Source organism: Rhodamnia argentea, chromosome 5 (genome assembly GCF_020921035.1).
Source record: "Rhodamnia argentea isolate NSW1041297 chromosome 5, ASM2092103v1, whole genome shotgun sequence".
NCBI classification, from domain to species: domain Eukaryota; kingdom Viridiplantae; phylum Streptophyta; class Magnoliopsida; order Myrtales; family Myrtaceae; genus Rhodamnia; species Rhodamnia argentea.
The window spans coordinates 30,620,470-30,645,903 of NC_063154.1; the positions used below are offsets into that span (position 1 = coordinate 30,620,470).

Consider the following 25,434-nt stretch of genomic DNA (forward strand, 5'->3'; position numbering starts at 1 on the left):
ATGTTGGCCATTAATTACAATTAAGTCTTGACTTTTCATGTATTATCTTTCAAATTTTCGCACATTTGTTGACAAAAAACCATTAAAATCGTCCCTTTAAGAGGAAGAAGGAAAAAATTCAGTTCTTAAGGAATGTTTGAAATTGTTTTTTTACCAACCACAGTTGTAAGATTAGAATACCAAATTACTCGTGCATCTGTACATTTATTATGGCTATTTGAAAAAGTTATGACTAATTTCGAATAGAAAAAAATGGATGACTAAACAAAAACATCCAAACTGAATAGCACGTTCTCATTCTTCAAACGCATTCTTCCACATTTAGGAGTTAGAGACCTTTTTCAAATAGGACCTCAGCATTTTGTGAACCGGAATGATATATGACCCGACTAAATTTCATTCAAGAATTTTGAGCCCTAGCAAGCATGCGAAGCCTTAGCCCATTTCGACTCTGAAGGTTAGGTCGGAAAGCCCTGTTGAAAGCCGTCCTTTCTCTCTCACATAATAAGCATGGAATCACACCATGCTTGGGCATGATTCCTCACCACCTTGGATGAAGGACTCCACCGAATCCCGATATTCCATCAAATTGTTTGTGATACCTGGGACATTTTGTTTGGCAATTGTAAGAAGCCACCGTTCAGCTTCGTGTCGAAGGGATACACATGGAGGCTCCTCCATTTTGAGGAAGAGAAGGCTGACATTATGGTATATATCGGGAAAGATCTAGAGGAAACAAAAAAAGAAACAAAAAAGAACAGAAGGAGAATGAGAAATTCCTTTAAATCATTGATCTGAAGTTTAACTAGTGTCCTTTGCATTTTTGGTAGATTGAACGCTAGTTTCTTACTGACGAGCTTTTCTCTCGTAGAAATCGAGAACTTCCTTCAACTCATGGCCATCACTGAATAGAGCCAAAACTCTAGATAGAGCTTGATTCGTGACCCGGACTGGTTCTAGCCCGTGATCGAGACGAGCCCTAATTCGTTGCTGGCATGCGCCCTGGTTTGCTATTGGGCCTAACTTTATCGATGTTTGGAACTTTCTTTACTCGCCATTCCTATGACAGTTTTCTTCTCTTCGTATTTTTGATTAATTTTTGTCAGCAAAAGGATGCATGGAGTGCTAATATTTGTGTACAACGCTCACCTTAATGCTAATATTTTTTTTTAATTACTTAAGTGCCAATTTATTTGAAAAACGGTTATTTCAATGCCAACTCCGATGAGTTTTGCCGTAAAGCATATGTGGCATCTACATGACTCATGGAGGATCCTAGTCAGCCAAAAAAAATTAGAAATCAATAAAAAAATTCTCATAATATTAAAAAAAAAGTAAAAATAAACTAAAAAACTAAAAATAAGCTAAAAAAACCAAAAATATATATAAAAAAATGCAGTTGCAGCACCGAACCTTGGCGAGGCCTTAGCAGGGATCTTTGGGGCTCAGCAACCCCCCTGGGTACTGCAATTACGGCCTTTTTCTTTGAATTTTTAGTTTATTTTTCTGTGTAATTTTAATTTTTTTCAAAAAAATTAAACTTATTTTTAAGTTAAAACTCCACGTGGCAGTTGCGTGGACTCCATAGGCTTGGTTTTTTTAAAAATTGCCACGTAATTAATAAAAATGCCACTTGAACTGTTTGTCCGGAATTGACACTTAAGTAATCTTTTTTGCTGGAATTGACACTTTTAAGTGATCATTTTTTCTCCGATTTGGCACTTAAGTGATCCAAAAATAATATTGGTACGAAAGTGAGCACCGTACATAACTATTGGCATTCTAGGTGTCCTTTTGCCAATTATTATCATATCACTATGTCGCTATTCCATATTGCTATTTCTTTATATACTAAAATGTCCTTGCTAGGGAGTGAAATTGAATGATAGGGTGCCATAACTTTGGAACTACATGTCAATCTAGGTTAATCTTGTCTAATAAGACGCCGAAGCCATTCCAATGTTCGAGTGAGTTCATCCACGTAATAAGTAGCCTTTAGAATGCCTCACAATTTAACTGAATCGCATGCTTAATTTAAATTAAAGATTGCATATTTGTGTTCAATTGTCCGTCATCATAATATCTCCAAAGCACTCCGTTAAGTAATATTAAGCGAAAATATGAGTTTCGATTATATGGGAAAACTATGAAGGAACTTCTTGGGATTAAGTTTCTATTACCAAACTTCTTGGGATGAAGTTTCTATTACTAAAAGTAATTAAAGCAAAAAGTCTTTACAATAACTCATCGTGGTCAGACCGAAATGCAGAAAAAAAAGGAAGAAAACTAAGAATTTCCAAATTCTGGAACATGGACGCAAGATCAGTTTCCATAAGCAGTGTGCTGCGCATTGAATTTTAGTGACAGTTGCTTCATGTCACAAGTGTAAAGCCAGAAAATCCAAAGCATGGTTTTGCACCCTGATTAGTGCTATGGTGATATAGCATAGCTTATGATTCATCCAACAGTCGACATCAATTTATCTTGATCGCACGGTCAAGATGTTCTGTCATCCAACGGATGACATCAAATTTCTGTTATTCGATGGCTGAGAAAGGACTAAGATCGAGACTGACTTAGCCTAAAAACAAAAAATGAAGGGCGGAGGGCACTGTGAAAAGGGAGGACCAAAGGACTATACTATGACCATGTATACATCACATTGAGTCCCCTTTATGTTCCCGAGACTTCGACATGGTCCAATTCTCATAAGGAGTGATCCGGATATAACGCTTATGTAACAAAGTATGCAATGGCAATCAGTATCCCAAATCGAAAGAATAGCCACAAGCATTGGATCAAGTCCTTGCTAATCTAAGGTCCAACACCGTGACCTGGGGATCAAACAATTACGCCAGCCAATAGTTCTTATGGCGACACCCAATGCTTAGACCACGGAGCACGTGTCGTTGGGCTGGCCTAATCACACTGCTACTTGCATGGATTTCACTCATGGTGAACTCAAAGAGTTACTCCCATTTAGTATCGGAGCACAGGTCCAACCTTTTGACCGTAGCGTCAGATGTGAGCAATACGAAAAGCCTGCTTTGTCCGGCAGTGAGAGCAAATTCAAGTTCGAGACCGCAAGATGTTGTTGATTCTAAGACGAAAAGCCACTGCCAGAGGCTCGGACAGCGGAAGAGTTGTGCCGCAACGCACACACAGAGTGATGCTACCGCGGGAAAGAGATGACTATGAGAGAGACATGGCCGAGTGGTAAGGCGGGGACTAGAAATCCTTTCTCGCCGGCTAAACAATGAGGAATTCAGTAGACATTGGTGTGACAGCTTCTTTAACGGACTATGAAAAGATGCAGCACAGATTGGAAAGATTCGGTTAATTTAACCAAATAAATTCTGAATGCTCTTCACATGAGAAGAAACTAATAAACTTCCATTTGCACCCACACGATGACAAGACTTGCATAAAATCTTCAAGAATTCGAAAAGAGACGATGAAAAGACTCTGAACCTGGGTTGCGCCTTGAGTTTCAGAGTAACGCACCTAATTTGGGAGATTGCTTCCGAAATGGAAAGTTACAGAATAGACGTTAGCAGTCAGCTCCTTCCGTCTCATGACTTAGGACTCTCATGTAGACTGCTGACGATAGGATCAAGGATGGGGATCTTACACATTCAAGACCATTCCATTGATTAGAACAACACTTATTGCTTTTATCCATTTTGCCGAATCCGAAGCAGACTTTGGCCAAGCAATTCTGTGAGTTCTGTTCTCACCATATCCGAGCCAAACCGATCTTTTCTCTGCAATGTCCTCCTGCATAGTTTTGTTCACCCTAGTCTTATCAGTGGTTCTGAAGATGGAGACTCCAAACACAATTTCGCCCCTTCCAATAAGCTCGAACACACACGCGTCTCCCGCCATCAAAGAAGTTCCCTTGTGAATGCTGTCCAATTGGCAGATAGCTTCCCATAACATTCGTGGTTGATGAGCTTCGCCGGCCGTGATTTGGCTTGAAGTAGGAGCCACGGTCTGCTGGCTTTTCTTGATGTGCACCTTTGGGAATGAATTGGGAAAACTCTGCACAAGTAGAGGTTTCGCAATTTTGCAATCAGAAAGAAGAAAACTACCAAGTTTTCTGAGGAAGACAGGACGAGGATCCTTTTCCAAAGCATGTGATGGATAGAAACAGAAACTATCAACAGGATGCGCGATTAACCTAGAGCTAACATAGTCTAGCGACTCTATGTGATTTAAATCCAGGAGTTTTCATTGTCATAAGGATCTTACCACATTGCTTTTCTTCAGATATATGAACCTCACTGCAATTTGGAAGAAAGGATACTTCAGTTTGAATTTGCTGGCTGGTAAGAGAGCTCCGCACAAGCCCGGCTCTTTCAGCCTTGCATATACTATTCTTGTTATGTGAAACTCATATCCACCGACATAGCAACACTGAATCAATACATCTTTCTAACGGTCTAGATTCTGAGACCTATATGCACACCCATGTCATCTTCGCCATTGGCTTGACATATTCGAGATCCCCCAACATAAACATACGCACCCATGGGGGGGTTAGAGACCCAGAAAAACTACTAGGATGAACTAGTTCTAACGCAGCCTCACTTAGCCTAACGATGTAGAGAGTTCCTGTATGGAATTAGAATCAAACACGAGAATAACACAGTCAAGGAGATAATTAGGCAGTAGATTAAGATTCACACCTCCAAAATCTCCTGATGACCAGCTCGAACTTTCGTCTCTCCCCTAACTCTATGCCGATGAATGTGCATAGGAACCGCGATGAACTTCGCAAATCTGATCAGATTCCATGCACGAATCAGGAAATAAAATATTCAAATTGATTCCGGATGATATTCTCTAATCCGCGGATTATTTTGCGCATATCCGACCGTCAACAACTCATCATAGCCCATTATATGAAACTCCATCTCCTCCAGGGTGAAAATCACATCGCCAGGGCCCATCAACTTCCCTCCATTCTCACCAGGCTTGTGGAAATTTCCGAACAGCACAGAAGTCGCCTTGCGGAGCTCCGCCGAGCGAATGCAAATGCTGTGAGAACAGCCAAGAGTTACACGGGATGCAATTTCAATTTCAGAGCAGTTGCTGATGCAGAAAGAAACTTGCTCGAAGCTGAAGAAGCTTTCTCCTACGAAGGCTACAGAGTGCTCAGCAGATTCAGATTAGTCGTCCATAAGTCAAATCGAGGTAATTGTCCTACTAGAGTTGTTGGAAGATGTTCCACCGCCGTATACCCTTCATAGGGTGACCGTTAACAGTCCGGTCCCGACCGAAGAAAAAGCAGACCCCCTCATTTGTTTTTTCCCCTTTTTTTTTTTTCACTTATTTATTTTTTAATTTTTAATTTTTTTTTTTTTTTTTTTTTTTTTTAGCAGGAACACATTCGCCCTTCCGAACGGGGGGAAAAGAGGAGAAGAGCAGAAGGGAATAGGAGAAGAGTAGGAGCAATGTTTTCCTTTTGGTGTCAATTTACGTTTTCAACGTCTTGCTGAATTTTCAATTTGTCAGAAACTTTCGGTTTATTTCAATTTTAGTTAGATATATGGGTGTTTGCTTTTCATTGTCTTATATCATTCATTCAATATTTAATTACTCTAACGCTGGGGATGGTGTTGTGTTGTTGCGTGTTTTGGATTTTCAGTTGAATGTTTGATTTGATCGGCAAATGTTGGGATTTATGATCGTTTGTCGTTTGCATCTGCGGTGATGTTTGGTATGATTTTTTATTTTTGTTTATGGGTCCAATGGATTGGTGTTAAAAATCTTAGTTCTTTTAGGTACCTCATCGTGTCGCCTTTACCCCATGTCTACCTTGCATGCGATTCGATTCGATTCATCATTACTTTCTGTAGGCCGGTTCATCGCATTTCATTTCATTCCGCTGTTGCTCTAGACTTTGGGGCAACATGTAGTGCTCCAAGCTCCCTCAACACTTAACAAAACAAGTGAATCAGATTTTGAGGCATGTTAACACATTTTTTAAGGATTTACTTTCCGTTACGCCTAATTTAATCGCACAACTGCAAGCAGGTATAGTGGGATCTTGCCCACTTAGCCATTTGTTTATTTGAAATATTATAGTAGCCTTCTAACCAATACAGTGACTTGTGCTCTTGCTTGCATATTATGTGGGAATGTCAAAGGGCTCTTTTATTTATTTTACAAACAAACTTCAACATAATGTTGTTGTTTTCCCTATCTTCTAATTTCTGTTTATGCATAAAAATAGCAAAGTCCACTGCCCACATGGTAGCCAAAAGGGGAAGGTCCGCCACAAGCCCCGAACATGGGCTCAAAATGTGGGGTTCAAGTGAAAACAGAGATTTGTGTTCCTCAGCTTTAGCATAAAGCTTCCGCATGATGGATTCTGATCATCATAGTTCGTTCTGTATAGTTCTATCCATGGTAAAAGTGCAAATCAAAGAAGGGATGTGAGCTTCAGACCTAGCAGCTACGACCGGCGGGGCTCTTGGAGGAATTGGAGCAGCCGATGAGGCGACCGCAGAGGCAGAAGTGGTGGGGCGTGCTGGTGGGAGATAGTGGAAGTCGGCCTTGGTCATTAGTGCAATCAATGCCCCTTAAGCACCATCTCCCTCTCTTGATACCCATCTCTCTCTCAACCATGAATGTGCTAGTAATGCTTTTGATGAAGAGCCAGCCTAGAGAACTGGTGGCGAGGGGGAAGGAGAGAGAGTAAATAAAAGCAAGAACCACCCTTACACTGCACTCAAGTCTGTAAAGAAAAAAGGAACCCACCGGAGCCGCACCGAAAGCGAGTGTTCATAGGGCAATAGTCACTTAGTAACAACACAGGCAAGTCTCAATCCTTTGCCTTTCAGGCGCCTAAGGGTGGACCGTAAAGAGCCATGGCGACACCATGAAAGGCTTGCAATGGTTTTCTTTCCCTTTGATATGCGCTTGTGGGAGGACTGCAAGTAGAGCCATGGGACACCATCAAAGGAGCTTTCTGATCACACTGAACGCATCAGTAGGTTTTCATCTCCATGGATGGCTCCGCATATCCGAGGCCATAGCCCGTTATATAAATCTCTATATCTACTTGTAAGTGAAAATCGCATCCCCACTTTTCTCTTTTCAAAAACTCATGGCCCATCAACTTCCCCCCTTCCCACCAGGTTTGTTGAAATTTCCGAACAGCGGAGGACTCACCTTGCCGAGCTCCGCCAAGCGTGTGCAAATGCGACGAGAACATAGAAGAGGTACATGGAATGCGATTTCAATTTCAGAGTTGTTGTTGATGCAGAAAGAAACGTGCTCGAAAATGAAGGAACTTACTCTTCTCAAGGGTACAGAGTACTCAACAGATTCAGATTAGTCATCGCCGAGGTAACTGGCCTACTGCCGCCCTATCTGTTTATATTGTGGCCGTTCATGGTCGAGTCCCGATTCAAGAAAATGGAGACCACCTTGTTCGTTAGGGGTCCTCTATCTATATGCGTTCAATCACGAATGATAACATCCGCAGTTATCCGAATGAGGAAAGCATATGCATATCAACTCAGAAATATAGCAGAACAACATCGATAAATTCATCTTAAGCCTTAATTATCAAAATATCACTTTCAAATGAACCCCGCGAAATCAGTTATTCCATCTAAGGACTTATAGATGGAATAAAATATCCATATGCGATTGCGAATTAGGAAAGTCATCCTAATCGATATTGTGTCTATCACTCAAAATATGCAATCTTAGATATCGATAAGCACGAATGAGGAAATAAAACTATTCAAATTGATTCCGGATGATATTCTCTAGTTCGCGGATTATGTTTCCTAATTCGAATGAAAGGTTTGGACGACGGCAGCCGGCAGTGGTTCTCGGCCAAAGGACTCATGGATCACGGACTGGTGTGGGGACGATCAGCAAGATGGAAATCTAGTGCACCGGGGCTGATATGTCGTGACTGAGGAGGACAACTTATCATAGCCCATAATATAAAACTCCATCTACTCCTGAGTGAAAATCACATCGCCATGGCCCATCAACTTCCCTCCATTCTCACCAGGCTTGTGGAAATTTCCGAACAGCACAGAAGCCGCCTTGCGGAGCTCCGCCAAGCGAATGCAAATGCCGTGAGAACAGCCAAGAGTTACACGGAATGCGATTTCAATTTCAGAGCAGTTGCTGATGCAGAAAGAAACTTGTTCGAAGCTGAAGAAGCTTTCTCTCACGAAGGCTACAGAGTACTCAGCAGATTCAGATTAGTCGTCCATAGTCAAATCGAAGTAACAGCCTACTAGAGTTGTTGGAAGATGTTCCACCGCCGTATACCCTTCATAGGGTGACCGTTAACAGTCCAGTCCCGACCGAAGAAAATGCAGACCCCCTTGTTCAAGAAATGAGGAGAGTCTCCAAGCCCGTGGATTCGTTCTGGATGCTCTTGCTCATTTTTTTTTTCCTTTTTATTTTCTTTCTCTTAAATATTTTCTAACCTTTTTTTTTGCAGGAACACATACGCCCTTCCGAACAATTGAAAAAGAGCAGAAGAGAAGGAGGGAATAAGAGAAGAGTAGGAGCAATGTTTTCCTTTCGGTGTCAATTTATGTTTTCAATGTCTATCGTACTGAACCTTCAATTTGTCAGATATATGGGTGCTTATTTTTCATTGTTTTATATCATTCATTCAATATTTAATTAGTCTCACACTGGGGATGGTGTTGTCTTGTCAAGTGTTTTGGATTTTCAGTTAGATGTTTGATTCGATGGGCAGATGTTGAGATTTATGATCGTTTGTCGTTTGCATCTGTGGTAATGTTTGGTATGATTTTGATTTTTGTTTCTGGGTCCATTTGATTGGGGTTAAACTCTTAGTTCTTTTAGGTGCCACGTCATGTTGCCTTTACCCCATGTCTACCTTGCATCCAATTCGATTCGATTCATCTTTTTTTTCTAGATTGTTTCGTCCATTTCATTTCATTCCGCATTTACCTTTCGGAATCATGTCTAGTCACTTACTTTAGTACTTCCGTCTGTCTTCTTTAACAGTGGCAAGCAGATTAAGACCCATTGCGTCTCCTCCGGATCCTGCAGCATTTGCAGATGAAGTGGTTCAGATTTATCTGGACAGTGCTGGCGATCTAGTATTTTCACACCGACGTGCTCGACAATCCTATTCAGGTAGCATGTTGCCATTTAAATCGACCTGTTATTTCTTGTTACAGGAACTTGTTGAAAAGAGTGTTGAAGCTTCAGATCTCGACTTCTCAAGAAATGGTGACACCTTCTTTGAGGCAAGCTTCTTTCTGAGTTTGCTTCTCGGCTTTTCTTTTGAAGAAAAGTGATTATGTAGCGATATTAGTTGTATACATTTACATAGTTCGGTCATGCTCTGCGTCACAATTAAGCCTTCTTTGATGATGCAGTTCATCCACTAACAAACTTCAGCTTTATGAAGATATTGTCCCATTTCGCACTTTCCTGGGTAGGAATTTGGCATGAATTTTTAATTATATATTCGTGGTTATTTAGACTCTGCTCTCTCTCTTCTTCTTTTTTATTTATATAAATATAAGCTCGGTAGGTTCTCTATTTCAATGGAACGATTAGAAAATTAAATTTGTTTGCACAGTGTACTTTCAACCAGGGGTACATGGCCGACAAGTCGGTGATAGGTGAACTAACTCCTGCAGTTGTCCTAGAATAAGTCATATCAGTTTCCATGGCCTCTTTATTCTTGGCAGAATGTTTAGGACCTTCCTAGATTTTGACTTTTTTTTACAGTACAGGTTGCTTTCACAGGGGGGCCAACGCAACCTGGAACTACTAAGCCTGATGAGGGTGAATGCCGCCACCCTTACTCTATCATAGAGTGTGAGCCTATACGAGAGTCGATTCTCCCATCTGTCATTTACATAAAGAAGATTCTCCGGCGGAGGCCAATTCTAATTACGAACCTTGAGAATGTCATGCGAAGATTCCTGCAGTCCTTGGAGCTGTTTGGGGATAATGAAAGGAAGAATCTGGCAATTTTCACAGCATTGGCATTTTCCTTGAAGTTATCAGGCCTGCCGCCGGAGACTGTCTTCCAGCCAATGCTCAAGGAAAACCTTGTTGCCAAAGGGATAGCGCTGTCCTTGATAACAGATTTCTTCAGAGAACATCTGATTGATAATAGCCTTGATGATTTGATTGCAATACTGAAGAAGGGAAAAGAGGAGGAAAATCTGCTGGACTTTTTCCCATCTAATAAGCATTCCGCTGAAGCTCTCTAATCTTATGGTCTTGGTTCATGCGACACAATTTATTTGGCTGTGGATTTGCATTTGTCCTGGAGTGCTTTTCTTTTCCTTCTTTTTTTTTCCTGGAAAGTTTATTGTACTCTGTACTCAGTTTCTTTCTTCTTCTGGTGTGGGATTTAGAAGCATCTCCAAGACATGCAATCTCATGTGCTTATGAGACTGATCTTCTTAGAATTCTCCTCTTCTTTGACGGAAGCAGTGCGATCTGTCCTTACTGACATGGGAAATAATTACGACGCCTTTATCGTTTTCGTATTGGGATTTGCCTCCTATATGATGTTGATATTTGTTACTCACAGCAAAAAAGGGCTGGTAGCCTTGGTCAAATACAGTGAGAAGAAAGTCTCTGATGTACAATTGACGGAAATGAAATCAGCACTGTCGAAACATATTGCTGAAGTCAATGAATCTAAGCAGCAATTTAAAGATGCCGAGATGCCGGACACTGAGGTAGCGCCCATGCTTTGGGATGTCATTATGGATGCTGCTCAGTGGTCTGGGAAGAATCAGCAGCAGCATGAAAATTCAGCTCTGTGCCAGGTATATTTCCTAATAAATGTGCCGTCGGGCAAGCAAAATCCGGAATTCTTTCTTAATTTTCCTCATTTCTTGGTTGAAAATAGTACCATATTATCATACTGTTGGATTTGCTTCGGTAGTTGTATAATGTCTGGGCATGGATGGCATTGAGTGGTACTAAAGTAATGGCATATGTAGTTTGATAATTTCGATATCCGTTGAATAGCTCATGTTTTCCATTCTTATTCATGCATCTAACTCCTGTGCATGCATGCATGAGTTCTGTATACTCCAAAATTGTAGAATTAGGCACGAGAAATACCGATTTCCAGAATGCCAATATGTTTCCTGTGAAGAATTTTTGGATCGTTGGACAAATGCAGATATATATGGAGCCTATCTAACTAGTCTTTTTCCTTCCTTCTTACTACACGATCGTTGACACCTAAATTTTGACTAAACTTTTCAATCATTTTTGCATAGAAAATTAGAGCTAATCTTTTAGTTCTAGACAAAAATAATTAAGTCATTTTTCATTCATGCATTGCATCTGCATTTATCCGGATCGGCGGTGCGAGATCGAGCTTAATTTGTCGGGCGATTTGGACTTAAACCGATGGGCAAATTTTCTAGCAATTCATGGACATATGTGCCGAAAATTTAAAACAATTTTGGAGCTTATATTTTAGAAAAAAGGCTTTATCTAAAATGCTAATTATTTGGAAAAAGCCTAATTAAGCTCACAATTGACATGAAAAATTCGACTAGCCCATCCATAGGGCTAGGCCAAAATTTTCAGCTCATTCACGGATCAATTTGTGCAATTACACCCTTGGAGACTTAATTTAAGTTATATCTTGAGCCTGGGTTTATTTTACAAAAATTAAGAAACTTTAGGCACTTGATTTGGAACACTTTTATCTATAAATACAAGTGTTATGCCTAGGGTTGGGGGGACCAAACATTATACACATACGGCCAGAGAGAGAATCATGGTCTCTTTTCTTCTTGGTGGAAAACTCACAGAGGAGGAAGCCAAAGAAGACGTCTACGGGGGGAGCTCGACATCAATCGCGTTCAGAAAGATTCAGAAAATACACACACTAAGAGAGAGAGAGAGAGAGGTCTTCCTTTCTCCGATTGGTCGATACAAGTCCATCACAGAAACGTCCAAGAGAGACTTCACCATGAGAGCGCAAGGATGACGATGGGAAGAGAAGTTTTTCTTTCCTCGGTTTCTTTTTCTCTTCTGTTTTGATTATTTGTTGGGCAAGCCCACTCAGAAAGACTCTCCTTTTGCTCTTTATTTGCAATGTCCAGGAAAGGATAATTCATGATTCAAGGTCATTAAGTCACCTCACGTCCATTTACTAGGGAGAAAAGAATAAAAAATAAAAGGAAGACCAAAGCCTTCTTCTCCATCGCTTGAAGTCTGCAACTCCGAAAGAACATCCAATGAAGGTCCAGCATCGACGTTGTTTGAGCCGTGCCTAGATACGCATACACAGCTTAGTATGATTGCCCATCAACTAGAGTTCGCTGCTAATTCTTCCTGACGAACCTGCTTTGTTGACACCTAATTTTGGCGATTCCACATTATTATTATTATTATTATTATTATTATTATTATTATTATTATTATTCATTAAATAAGAATACGTCTAATTTATTTTTGTCTTATTGCAAAATATAAAAAGTAAAAAAAAATAATAATAAATATATACATATATAACGAATTTTTTTTTAAAAAAAAAAGAAAGAAGAAATGAGAAAATAAAAAAAAAGGAAGAAAAATAAAAAGAAATAAAATCGGATCGGGCCTGTCAAGCCCGCTCGAGCGAAGCTCGGCCCACTTTCTCTCTACTTTTCCCGCAGACAAAGCTAGGGCCCACCCACGTGTATCCCAATTGGGCAATTCTTCTCCTCAACCCATGTTCCCTTTTTACCTGCAAACGGCCCATCTTGCCTTTTTATTTTCTTCAGCCCATCTCCCCTTTTTTGATTTCTCCTCACGTCAGTCACACTTTCACCACACATTTCACGTGGCCCTTTGTCGGTCCACGTCCACATCGGGCGGAAATCACGCCCATCCACACGAAAAAGCTTGCTGAAGAAGGCAAGACTTGCATAAAAAGAAGAGGAGGAGGGCAGGCTACCGGTTGGTTGGTTCAAGCTCCAAAAGAAAGGTCTGTCCCAAGAACGTTGGCTCATTGGTTCGGCTTCAAAAAAAAAAAAAAAGAGAAGATCAGGGAGTGAGGTTAAGAAGAGAGAAAAGTCGTGAGGGAGAGTGGAACCAGAGGGTGAAAGTGATGGCAAGTTAGCAAAAAGGGGTATGAAGGAGAGCCACGTTTTCAACGCCGTTTGTCGCATGGATCTTGCCTGACTAGTCGCCTCGGTCCAAGCCGCTCGACAACAACTGGGCCAACACACCCCGCCTCTGAACAGGTAAGTTCGAGTGCTTTATACTGTCCGGTTTAGCAGGAACAGTAGCCGAAATTTGTTCTCTTTGCCGTATACGTGTGTTGATTTCGGAGGGCTTGACCGTCGTTCGTTTTCCATGTCATTTTTTGTTTGTTTCATGACTTAAATAATAGCTCGAGTTATGTGTACGGATCACGTTCTCTTTTAGATAAGTGTCTGTCACCTATTCCTGGAAGCACTTAAGTCAGTCCTTCCTCGTTTTCGTTATTGGAAAGTTCGTCAAGCATGTATGACCTTTTGCGGTGTCGGCAGCCAGTATGGCTTAAGCATTTCGCGTCCGTTGACCACGTTTGGTGAGGGTTCGGAGAGGTTGCAGTTCTGGGCGTGCACCTTCGTGGCGTTCGTGGTAGTGTCCTGCGGTCGGCGGAGGCTCGATGCTTAGTCCTTTTGGCGAGTTCCTCGCGAGTTTGTGGCGAAATGAGACAGGTTTAGCAGTAGGTGTTGGTGGCCGTTCTGTATCCAACGTTTGGTGACATCCCACGAGCGTGAGAGGTGGCGCACTAGTTCGAGCCAATGACGACGCGATCCCGGACTGAGGTGAAGCAAGGCCGAATAGAGGTGATGCGGGTCCGGGTGGATGTAGTTTGCGCTTGAAGGTGAACAGAACCAGTTGACATCCAAAAGGCCCGGCTGGGCGCGACGGAGCGACGGCACGGTGAGCGAAACCCGACTTCGTGGCGAGATGGTCCACAGGAGCGTGACCTAGCGATGGCGGCGAACGGTTCCCGGCGTTGCGGCGGAGCGAGCGAAGGTTGCTGGCGTCGCATTGGCGTGGCGCCGTTCGGGTGTTGCAGAGAGATGAAGCATGCGCGAAGAGGACGATGAACAGTGAAAATGGGGGGCTGACTTGCGTTTTTATGGCTTGTTCGTGGACTGAGCATTTTTTGTTGGCTGTTTCTGGGCTATTTGGACGGGCTGGTAGAAGAAGAAGAAGAAGAAGAGATGGGCTGAAGTTTGCTCGTGTGGGCTGGAGAATAAAGAATAGGAGGAGTGGGCTGGCGTGAAAAAAATAAAAGGAGAAGGAGAAGTGGGCTGACGAAAGAAAAAATAAAAGGAGAAGAGTAGTGGGCTGGTGAAGAAGAAAAGAAAAGAAAAGAAGAGCTTCTGGGCCTTTTTTGTTTTGTTCAAAAAAGAAGCTGGCTTGGGCGTGAAGAGGCTGGGCCAAAGAAAAAAAATGTTAAAGCCCAATTCGGATGAACTAAAGAAGATTGGGCCTGGGATTTCTTTTATGTCCTTTGGGCCCGGGTCTGGGTTTCTTCCGCGGACCGGACCGGGCCCGACGACCTGATCCAGGTCCGGGTCCGAGAACCCGACCCGGACCCGGTTCCCTTTAATAAAATATTAATAATAAAAAAATAAAATAATAATAATAATAATTCAGAAAATAAATAAAAATTAAAAAAAAATCAGAAAAATTTCAGAAAATTAGAAAAATGGTTTCTTTGACCTTTCCACCCCTAATGTGAATTTTAAGCCTAAAATTGGCGTTGATTGAAGACCGATGTCCAATCCGGTCTGATAACTATTGTAATTCAACCTTCGTGTCGAAATTGTTTGTTTAAATAGCGCAATCATAGATTTGGTCTGCATGTGCTTATCCTGATCTTTATTTGGCATGTTTACCTAATTGAGTGTTTACATACATTGCCTTTTGAAAAATTGCCTGTTAATCGTTTTTCCTATTTGTTAGGTTAAGGATAAATAGGTAATTACACAAAATGACAGAAAAACGTTATGCATGATCATTTAGTACCTGGTTAAATACTTGATAAGCTTAAAATGATATGTAGAATGTGTGGTCACCTTAGGGAATGTCAACCGGTTAGGTACCGAAAGGGCGTTAATTATCTAGTTAGCGTAAACAAGTCCCCGAACCTAGAAGTTCCGGTTGCGTAGGAATCGAGATAACTCTCCGGTGTCTCGATTGGTTTCTAGCCAACCCCAATAGGCTAGTGGCGACTCTTAATAGCATTTTAATTTGCTAATTAGTAAAATGAATCCAATGTCACGCGAGGTAGGACTTGGGAGAGTCCACGTCATTGATCTATGACAATACCTCTAAACCCCGCCGGACCCTCCGAGGGAGGCCGAAGGCGAGGTCGCGACATGCTTCTGTGCCGTTTTGTCTCGAGCCCAACTATCAGCAACCGACGATACTTCTATGGTTTTCTTGATGAATCTTTGTTGCCGAGTGTGCAGCGATCTGGGCTGTTATGCAGCCAAATCATGCCTGCACTGTGCCCAAAGAACAAGGCCGGTTGTTGTTTACTAGGTCCATGCCGTGACTGATCTTCTTGAAAACCACCAAGGCAAGTGTCCGCGAGACAAAGGATCCATGCACGAGCCCATGATCTATTTTCTCTTCATAATTCTTTGTGATTGCCAAGTGTGTAGGTCAATGCTATCATATTATTATTATTTTTCCAGATTTGGTCATTAGATTTCCAGAGGAGGGAGTGCACTTGTGAAGGGAAAGCAAGCAAAGGTAGATCACTACACTGGTGGGACGTGTGCAGATTTTTGGAGAATTCCACTCAAGCATGCCCACACTTGACAAAAGACAAAATTGTCTTTGCCGAAGTCCTTATCGCGTGTGGAATTCTCTAGATCAAGCCAAATCATCTGAGCTTGGTGTACAATTTTCGAGCAAGGTTTGAATTCGGAAATTCCAATTCGCAAGATAATGTAAAATTCTACTCTTAGATATCAAAGTTATCTTGTTTGAATTTGTCCGGATTACTTGACATTATCTGTAAGGATTTTTGCTTAAATTGGAAAATTGGAATCTTGAGCAAATCTTGTGGATATTATGCCTATCTCTAGAATATTTGACATCTTTCGTTGCTCTATTTAAAATTTCCAAATCCTAAGCATATCGGATAAGATCTATATCTCGCTTGGGAATTATGAATATATCTTTAAAATTCGAGGAATTATCTAAAAAATTTCAGATCTCGAGAGATAACTTTTCTTGAATTAAAAGATATCAATCCTTTGTGGATAGGAGCTTATTTCCTTGAAAATTCCGGAATCCCCTAAGGATTTTCGAAAATTCAATAAATATTTGAACATTTTTAAACAAAATTGCCTATAATATATGCTCCCTTGTGCTCGACCTTTCGGAATATTAAATTGCAAACCTTAACCATGATCTTATGGGGTGGGATGGCAATTTAGTATAAGATTTCGTATTCTGCCCTTTGGCGAGAAGGGACGTTGATATCTTATACCACTATCCGCATACTAGCTCGAATCCCCGAGAATGTAGCGAATAAAATCTTGTTCTAGCCCCGATCTTCGGGAATTGGAAGATTTATCGGAAAATCAGATTTAAAGTTATATTTTGGGCATTTTTGTTTAATTTTGTTCAAATTCATCTGTTTCAATTCAAAAATTCAAAAAAATAAAAAAAAATGGAAAATCCAAAAAATAAAAAAAAAATGAAAAAAATCCGAAAATAGAAAAAAGGAAATCAAAATCACAAATCATCAATCAAGAAAAGGCATTTTCATGAAATTTGGTACCGAAATGATGTTAATTAAAAATTAACATAATCAAGTCCCCGAACTCTAAATCTCTGGTTAGCGTAAAATAAAGTATTCTCCCGTACTTTATTTAGGTATCTAATCTACCTATCAAAAAAGATTAGTGGCGGCTCGTAAATTAAAAATCAAACCTAACTTGCAAATTGGTATGGCTTGGGAGAGCCCGTATTAGGTTAGTTAATTCATCTAATTAACATAATAATCCATTAACCTAAATTAATTTTTAGGTCGCGATAACGACCGGTGGGTATTCATGTCATTTATGTCGACAAACATATGACAAAACACGTAGGACTAGTTAAGGAAAATAGTTAAGATATCCCCTATTTGAAAATTTTAAGTGTGATGGAAGTATGGAAAGGTATAGAGCACGTTTAAACGAGACATTTGTCTAAATAAGGACTCAAGTAGTCAATTGTTGATTCTTCCCTGTTTACTTTAAGAAGAGGAAACTTAATTATCATGAGTGATAATCTATGTCGATGACATCTCGACTACCGGAAACGGCACTTGGTTAGTTTCCCAATTAGAGGAAATTTAATAGGAATCTCAAATTGAAAGACATAGGGAAATTAAAATACTTATACGGATTCGAAGTTGCAAGAGACAAATCGGAGATTTCCTTTCGCAAAAGGAAGTATGTATCTTAGACATTATGAAGGATCATGGAAAAGAGAGGATGTTAACCTAGAAATAAAGCGGAATTTTCTCTCGCTGTGTTCCGAAATTCCATTGTCGTCGGTTTTACCGGAGTAGAAGTCGGCCCCGCTTTCTACGGTTCCGGGCCTGTCGTGGAGTTTATTGACATTCAATTTCGCTATGCGGGCGACCGACCACATTATAAGTTCTGCTGCAGAGACAAACTACATGTCGGCTGGCCATATATTAAGTCCCTATAGTTTCAAGAGGAGCTGCGACTGGAGTTGGTCCCCGACAATACACTCCCAAAGCCCTACTAAGCGGTCGCCATCCCACCTGTAGGAAGCTTCACCGGATCCGGCCTTGTTAAATCACTCTGTCACCCTCGAGATCAATCGAGCGCAATAATAGTCCAAGACCAAGGCGGACGAAATAGGAGTTAGCTTGTGAACTATGTAACATCTCTGTCACTAGTTCAATGCAAATTGCTAGTCTTGTTTCGAAAGAGTAATTTTCCTTTTGCTATTCAATGACTCTTTGCCCTTGTAAACTTATATTGGCGACCTATTGTTTGCTATTCAATGACTCAAATTTTCGAAACCCAACGAAGAACAGGAACCGAAAAAGCGCTAATTGCCTCTGCGCTCATACAATTGCTACTCTCTATTTTCCTCTTCTATTTTCAGACACGCTTCTTTTCATCCAACGACCGCCGCTTCGCCTTTTCGCCCCCGTTCTCCCTCAACTCAATCCACACAAAATCCGAATCTCCACCGCTGCGCTCTGCACCGAATTCTGGTTGTTCTCTCTTCAGCTCGCCGCCAATCTTCACGCTCCGCCCATCGTCTCGGACGGACGATGACTCGATTGGCCTCGGATGCTTCGGTTGATGAAGCGACGCCGGACCGCGGGAGAGGGCCGAGAGTGAAACCAAAAATCTCATCATTCGAATCGAGCGGATCGTATCCAGATGATCCAACCTCAGCTTGGCAATCTGGATAGGCTCTTGTAAACACCAGCTGCGCCCCCTCTGCGCGGCGTAGACGGGCGAAACGGAGGACTCGCAAGCGACGGCAATTGAAGTGGAAGAGAACAGAAACAAAGCAAAAATTGACAAACGTATTTGGAATGAATCGAAATTAACTCAAAAATTCAATCGGAGATGAAACGACCTGATGGTTCAGCAGCGACGACGGCGTGAGAGAGAAAAAGAATGGAGGAAGACTTGGTGAAGATGAAGATGGACAGAGAGAAAATGAAGATGAAGCTCGGGATCGTCATTTATTGTTTAGCCACCACGACTGTCAAACTTGACCACGGAGTTTCCTGGTCGTTGAATGTGCTGCGTCCTCTGACCAGCGAGTGTTCGGTCAATTGCGCAAGAGAGCACCAGAGGGTGAGACGATTTTGAAAAAACAAACAGGGGAAGACAGCCGTCTACTCGCGACACGCAGGCGATGCCGAAATTGTCAATGAATAGTCGCACTTAGCAGGTCGTTTCATCTCCGATTGAACTCTAGAATTAATTTAGATTCGTTCTGCATTTGTCTGTTGATTATTGTTTCGCTTTTGATTTGTCCCATTCTGTTGCTGTCTTCCCAAATACCATTGCCTTTGGTTTCCCTGTGGAGGAGCAATCGAGTTTGCAACGAAAGTGTTTGATGGAATGACGAAGCTGGACTCTGTTTTGAAGAATACCCGTTCAACAGAGAGAATCAGAGCTTTATCCGACAGTGAGAGCAAGTTCAAGTTCAAGAGCGCAAGATGTTGCCGATTCTAAGGCGAAAACCCACTTCCGGAGGCTTGAATGCTGTGTTGTTAAGAGAGAGGTTGCGGAAGAGTTGTACCGCAGCAACGCGGTTACAGAGTTATGCTACTCGGGAAAGAGAACGCGGTGAGAGAGGCTCTGAATGCCACGCTTGAGGAGGAGATGTCTGCAGATCCTACAGTATTTCTAATGTGTCTAAATGTTTTCTTTTCTACATATCGGCTGGCCTTATGTCAGCCCCAATAGTTTCAGGAGGTGCTGCAGCAGGAATTGGTGCTCAACATTCCTACGGCCTGCGAAGACATGGCCATCCCACCTAGAGGAAGCTTTACTGGATCCGGCCTTGTTGAATCACCCTGTTGAACGCGAGAATCATCCATGGCATACAAAATAAGAGTTGCTCATGCACTGTGTGTGTATAACATCTCCGGCATGTTCCTCCAACCAAAGTTGTTCCTCATCCTCTGCTTTTTCAGGTTTGCAGTCCCCCATTTTGAATGCAGTGTATTAGTTGCATTTTTTGAATGCATTGTAATCAAGGAGTGGATAGTTTGCGTGGTCGCAAATTTAATCGGTGTTTACTCAAGTCTCCTTTTCAGTTAATATTATGATGGTAGAAACATAAGCTGCAGAAAAATGACATATACATGACACAAATGCTGAATACAACATCGTACACGCAGGATGGCACCATTGTTGTTGCTCTGATTAACTCAGCTTGTAATGTTTGGTATTAGGCTCAGAAAGCTTCATGTCTCCTCCGTCCTGTTCCCACCTTCTTTTGTTTGAAAGGGTAAGCAATCACCGGCAAATTCTGGACATGCTCGTCTTGTTTCGAACTAGTAAATTGCTTTTGCTATTCGGTGGCTCTTTGCCCTCATAGACTTTGATCGGTACCTGTTGTTGCATAGCTTTACCCCTATTCTCTAAATCGTTGCTCCATTTGGTAACAAGGGTAATTAGTCGATGATTCAGTCTTATCGAATTCGATTTGTTAATTACATGCCCTGGTGTTCTAGGTTTGGATCTGCTTTGCTTCATGGTTATTAGTGTCAATATTACGTGTTGTTTTATTCTGTTATAATGCGGTGCAAGGAAATTGGTGAGCTCCTAAAGCTCACTCCTAGACAACGTTGTCATTGATTATAGGCCGTCTGCTGCATTTGTATCTAGTGACAGCAGATTAGCATAAAGACTCGCTGGCAATACAAATCATGGAGATCTGAAGAAGTATTTTTGTGGATTTTTTTTTATGCTGCATGGGGGAAAAAGCACATAGTTATGTGTGAATTATTTGTGATTGATGTCTATCAAGCAGCTGTGACTGATGTCTTTCTCTCGCGAATGCCTGCCAATCCCGGTTGAGAAGGATAGATACTACATCCCTCTGGCCCGTCCAGGGCTCCGAATGAGCTTCACTGGCCCCGATTTGTTACAAATACCAAAGAGTTGACATTAATTTGTTTTCCTAAATATGTTTCTTGGCGAATCCAACCGGAACACCCTGGACATGTACATGTTTTGAACAACCAATACATGAAAAGCTAGACATGAGAAATATCTGCTATGATTTAAGCTCCGGATCTTAACAGGCTATTGGTATGACATCGCGGGATCACTGGTTTGAAAAAGGGATGCTTCGAATCAATTTCGCTATCTAGTTCAAGAGATGTGAGAGGCCATGAAAGTGTAGGACTGTGAAAATTAGCTTAGAATAACTTGCTCTGCATGTAGAATGTTCGATCCCACCTATAGTGAAACATGAGAACTATAATAGACGCGTGTGAAATGTCTTTTTAATTTGCTGGCTACGAAAAGATTTAGCATAGATTAGAAATTTTTCTTATCATGAAAATCAAAATTCAGTCAGTTCAACGGAATAAATTATAAATCCTCTTCATATCAAAAGAAAGTAATGTAGTACAAGTTGCACCAACATGCAAATAGACTTGCATAAAATCTTCAACAATGTGAAAAGAGATGACGAAAAGAATGCGACGTAAGTAGTTGACCTCGAGAAGGCCCAGGTTGCTTAAGAAAGTTTCTTTTTTTTTTTTTTTTTGTCAAGTTCGAAAGTCTGATTGACATTATGCCTCATGAAAGTCATCGATGTTAACCTGCAATCTAAAGCATTCTTGAAGAATTGGTGTCCATTAATAGCTATTTTCAGTTAGTTAGAGGCAATCACGACCCGATTACTGTCTTTACTTAATTCATTTTTTTCCTAGTTCCGAATGGACACTTTGAGAACAATAACATGTAATACGATTTACGAGACAAGCCAAATCAACTTGGCAAAACGTAATATCGAGGCCTCATATATAACAATTGTAATTAAACTTGATATATGCCGGTGATGGATTAGGCTAGATATTACCACTTTACTCTCCCGATCTTGCTGTATTAGCACTTTGAGGGAGGGATGCTTTGGATCAAATTCACTAGCTAATTTAGGAGAATTGGGTGGCTTTGGAGGTGCGGGATCACGAAAAACCGGCTTAGAATGGTTCACTTTGAGTCTAGACAGTTCGCGACTACAATTAGCTAAAAATGAGAACTTTAATAGTCTTTCGTATGAGCACTTCCTCAACTATCTTACTGTGAAAAGATCTATACGTAGATTGAAATGTATGATTATTGTGAAATTGAAATTCAAACAATTCGACGGATATATTATAAGTGCTCACCACGTCAGAAGGAGGCAATGAGAAATCCAAGGATAAATTTATACTTTTGAAAGTGCTCGAGCATTAAAGAAATAATGAGTATCATTCTAGTAATCTATTTGATCGCATTATAAAACTATATAGAGGAAAAAAAATCTCCAACAAGTGGACATCAACTGCCAATGCAATCATGGAATTCCTTACACCGAGGAATTCAGTAGACATTGGATTGAAAATTTCTTTAATTGACTAACTATGAAAAGATGTAGGACAGATTGGAAATTGCTTTGCCATGCCCATCAAGATTCAGTTAATTTGCCAAAACAAATTCTGAATGCTCTTCCCATGAGAAGAAACTAATAAACTTCAATTTGCGCCCACATGCGAAAACACTTGTCATAAAATCTTCAAGGATTCGAAAAGACACGACAAAAAGAATCTGATGAAAGTTCACTGGAGCTTGTAAAACCATTCTCATAAAATCTTAAGCCCTATGCCCTGAATTTCAGAGTTGGCATATGGCTTCAAGGAAGTGTACTCGATGTTACTGCACTCTACAGTTCCAAAGGTCGGGTTGAGCCACCAGAAACCTTAAAGCAGCACCTAATTTGAGCTGTTGTTTCCAAGATGGAAGTTATATAATCGACATTAGCAATCAGCTTCCTCCGTCTCATGACTCATGCCTACATGGTGACTGCTAACACTAGGATCAAGGAATGGGACCATCGCATTCTTTAAAACAAAGCTCATGCTTTTATTTGTTTTGCCAAATCGGAAGCAGAATCCAGCCTAGCAATTCTGAGGTTCTGTTCTCACCAAAAGTGAGCTACAGCAATGCTTCCTCTGCTGCGTCCTGTTGGATAGCTTTGTTCACCCAAGTCTGATCAGTGATTCTGAAGATGGCTAGTCCAAACACGATATTGTCCCTTCTAATAGGCTCGAACACACACGTCTCCCGCATTCAGAGAAGTTTCTCTCATGAATGCAGCCCAATTGGCAGATAACTTTCCATAATGTCTGTGGCTGATGAGCTTCAACGGCCATGAGCTTCAACGGCCATGATTTGTCTCGAAATATGAGGGCCACGGTCTGCGGGCTTTTCTTAATGTGCATCTTAGGGAATGAAGGAACTCTCTGCTCAAATAGAAGTTTTGCAATCTTGTCATTAAAAAGAAGAAAACAACCAGTGTTTTCTGAGGAAGACAGGACGAGGATCGTTTTCCGAAGCATGTGATGGATAGAAACAGAAACTATCAGCACCATGCGTGATTACCCCAGAGCTAACATAGTCTAGCGACTCTGTGATTTAAATCCAGGAGTTTTCATTGTCATGAGGATCTTACCACATTGCTTTTCTTCAGATATATTCACCTCACCACAATTTGAAAGATAGGATACTTGGGTTTGAATTTGCTGGCCGGTTCGAGAGCTCTGCACAGGCCCAGCTCTTTCAGCTTACCTGCAGCAGTCGCAAACATAACATGAGAAAAGCTTTTGTTATGTGAAACTCATACCCACCAACATAGCAACCTTAAATCATTAGATATAAGTCTTTCTATTGGTCTAGCTTCTTGAGGCCTATATGAACACCAATGCGACTCTCAGCACAATCAAATCCAATATGTCCGGTTTGCTTGTCTCCATTGGCTTGACATGTACGAGATCTCCCAATACATACACATGCCCCCATGGGAGAGCTAGAGACAGAACTACAAAGATGACTCTAACACAGTCTCTCTTAGCGTAACGATTCCCAGAGTTCCTGTATGGAATTCAAATCAAACACAAGAACAACACAGTCAAAGGGATATTAGCCAGTAGATTAAGATTCACACCTCAAACTCAGTGCTGATGAATGTGCATAGGAACCACCGTGAACTTCGCAAACCTGATCAGATTCCATTGCTTGACGAATCCAAGGACACTTGGGTGAACACACCCCCCAAGACTTCAAGCTCAAGAGAAGCATCACGGCAATCACAGGCACCTTCCAATTTCGGCGAGACTAATCCACAACTGCTGAGGCTTGGTTCCACGAATCGCTACTCATTGGCGGATATTCTATCTTAGAGGTGCTTATATCGAATATGATTCATGGAAAATGGAGTCCCTTCAGATATGAAGATAAAAAATTAGCCCTCCCAGAGAGAGTAATGCTCTGCGAATTCATTCCAACCCTTTGACAATCAAACCATCTCATCACATTTTTCCACTTCCGCAAGCCAAATAATTGGACTATTCAACACTCTCAGAAGCATCCCTTTTGAGAGATTCTCACCATATTTTCTCATGAACCTCTTTGGTATTCCCTGTGCGAAAAATAAAACCCATAATCTTCATAAGACTATGATACTTAATTTCAAATGCAGAATGAAGATCAACATAACAAGAATGCATAAACCAAAAAGGACATCCTGAAGCACATTCTTTCCGATTCATTCAGATTTGGAATGTGGAATTAATGACTCTGGCCATCTGGATTATTATGAGCCTTACAAACCCAAAGTGACACTTCCAGAGTTCATCTCGATCAATGTAAATCAAGTCCTTACCAGCACTAGTGAATATGTAGACTCTGCACACAACATCATCCCTATCAAGGAGAGTAAACACACAAACATCCTCCACATGCAGACCAGCAGAAAAATGCCCCGATCGTGTCCATAGCACCTCAGCTTTACCGTCCATGGCCTGTCTGATTACCTGACAGTCACAATTTGCTTGCTTTCCAGAATACTTTTCCTATTGAATTGAACAGGAACAGTTTGCCCAGGTACATCGTTGAAAAAACCAATATATGGTGAATAAAGACCAAACATAGTAAGCATACACTAATGGCAGAATCAATTCACACAAACGCGAATAAAAGGTGGTAGTTGCTAGTTTCATGAGTTTTAACATACAGTAAACAATATAACGAAAAGTCATCAATCTTAGCGGGCAATCCGAAGTCAAATGTCAAAAAAATCTATGCTCTCCATGTCCTATACACACATCCACACACACAATTGAACTTGAGCCACACAGACCACAAGCGCAGGGGAAAAAGAGCAAAGACATCGATGACTGGATTATGGATGGAATTGAAGATTTTAATTGAAGCTGTTACAATTCTCTCAAGCGCAGCTCAAAAGGCAGCCACAAGTTTCAATTCGTATTGGCCTTCGCAAGTGGCGGGAAAAAACGGAATTTAAAAAGGGAGCCCTAGCTGAAGAAGACCACGATTGAGGAAGGTTTTACGAAAACCAGCTTCCGACTTCAACTAATTGACGCGCAATAAGACATAAAAATGGGAAGAAATTCTGGCATACCGGAGAAATGACGTGTGAAGGAGCGTGCGTATGGACTGTCTAGACTCGGCGGTGCCATATCCGGCGTCACGCTTTCGTCTTCTCTCCAGCAACGACGACGAAGAGCAGAAACCATGCTCAACTCGCGCGAAGAATCCTCTGCAGGGATGGAGGCGAGATCCGATGGGGTGGGTTGAGGATGACGTCGCCTGACCGAAGCAAAGAAACGAAAGATGAAAATATCTCTCATCTTCA

The 25,434-nt window shown here is 41.3% G+C and overlaps 1 long non-coding RNA gene across 2 annotated transcripts; it reads right to left on the reverse strand.

The window, feature by feature from the left end:
* Positions 1-202: 202 nt before the first annotated feature.
* On the reverse strand, positions 203-24,652 carry LOC125315175. Of its 2 annotated transcripts, none has more exons than XR_007198529.1 (3): positions 24,390-24,652; positions 18,470-18,474; positions 203-213 (listed from the first exon to the last, which is right to left on the reverse strand). It is a non-coding gene; the product is annotated as an uncharacterized LOC125315175 (long non-coding RNA). The 2 variants fall into 2 exon arrangements; XR_007198530.1 differs by lacking the exon at positions 203-213 and adding an exon at positions 10,271-10,281.
* Positions 24,653-25,434: the final 782 nt, after the last annotated feature.